Here is a 1790-nt window from a genome sequence, read left to right as displayed (position 1 = left end):
CTGGCTTTCACAGGCTTTACTGGTAAGGAAGAGGGGACGTCCAGTCCTTCCAAGGTCAAGCAGACAGCATGTGGCAGATTCAGCCGGAGAACCCCGGGTTCGGGGACCACACTTTCTCTCTTGGGGGAGGACGATGGTGTGGGGTAGTGGGAGCCGGTTTCAGGAGGAACTGATTTCAGGACGCTGTGGTTCAACCAGCGGTGCCCAGCGGTGCCGTGAAGGCAGGCTGAGAGAGGCCAGCTGACGACAGGTGATGGGGTTTGGTCACGGAGTGCTGGCTGCACCGCGGACTGCCAGACTGACCAACCAAGCAGTCTTGGAAGAAGCTCCTCAGAGGCAAGGACAGGGAGACTAGTCTTGCAGACTTGGGACGTGTCGTTGGGAGGGACCAGCTCCTGAGAAAAGACACCTTGCTTGGTCCAGTGGAGGGGCAGCGAGGAAGAAGAGGAAAACCTTCAATACGGCACTGTGGCTGCAACAACGGGCTGAGACATCACAAGGTCCCGGAAGTGGCAGGACCGGGTGGAGTTTGGTTCTGGTGCCCGGAGGGTCGCTGCCGGAATCCAGTGACCGTGGTGGCAGCGAGTTTGGGCTTTTGGTTCTGAGCAGCAACACCATAGTGAGGACTGGCTTGGCCCAGGGGAGTGTGGTTTCAGCCCAGGAGGAGAAAGCCTCTGACTGCCAGGAGGTGAGGCTTTTCACAAGGAGGAAATGCAGAAGAGCGAGTGGGGCTTCGTGACGCGCCCTCTGGCCCCTAACGGATGATCATTTCCATCCGCAGTGCTCACGCAAAGTGCTTTCTTGCATCTGGCCTTTCTGCCGGAAGCCCCTTCACCCCCACGCCTGCCCACCAGCCACTCTGCAGGTCTTTAGTGATAACGTGACCCCAAGAGGTTGTGAGGGTAAAAAAAGAACAGATCTTGAAACCGAAACTTTTCTCCTGGGGCTGAGGTGGGGGGCAGGGGGTGGGGGAGTGGTCCCCATGCGCCAGTAAGAGGCGTCTGCTGGCCGGGGAGAGGTGGATGAGGAAGCCGGGATGGCCGTTGGTTCTCACCGCTCACCACGCCGCTTCCCAGCCGGTGCAGACTTGCCTCCCCCGCCCCAGAGACTTCTTTCAGGACTGTGGCCATCCAGGGCTGCTTCCCGGTGACGGGGGAGATTTAGAGAGTAGGGAGGGCCGAAAAACAAAGCATGAATTATTGCACTTGCTGTGCAGGTGTGGTCCTCTGGGTCGATCCACCTGAATTCCCAACACATGGGTCACAGGTTCAGGGACAGTACAATAAGCCCTTTGAGGGTGGGTGGTGGGTGAGTCACTGAGGTCTAGCGGCTGCAGCAGGGCAGGAGAAGGTTTCTCCCCATCAAGGGCGCCAGTAGTGGGAGGAACACCGGCTTCCGACTCTTCAAGGAGTTCAAGGACTTTAGAAAGCCAGCCAGTGAGATCTATATTGGTGGGTGGCGACCCCTTGTGCAATAGAGCAGAACTGCACCATAAAACTTGTATCCCTCTGCTGCAGAAGGAACGAGACCCTTTCAAACAGTTCATGTGGTGGTGACCCCCCCAAACCATAAAATTAGTTTCGTTGCTACTTCATCACTGTCATTTTGCTACCGTTATGAATCGGGAGACCCCTGTGAAAGGGTCGTTCGACCCCCAAAGGGGTCGCGATCCACAGGTTGAGACCCGCTGCTTGATTGTTTCCATTCGGTCCACTGTTTGGGAGAGGGGCTGCTGCGGGGGCGGCGGTGTGGCCGGAGAGGCTGAGGCCACGGCAGAGGGAGGCAGCGGG

Source organism: Echinops telfairi, unplaced genomic scaffold (assembly GCF_000313985.2).
Source record: "Echinops telfairi isolate 266 unplaced genomic scaffold, ASM31398v2 ScPeMD7_5805;HRSCAF=6673, whole genome shotgun sequence".
Lineage (NCBI taxonomy): Eukaryota > Metazoa > Chordata > Mammalia > Afrosoricida > Tenrecidae > Echinops > Echinops telfairi.
This window is presented reverse-complemented; position numbering follows the sequence as displayed.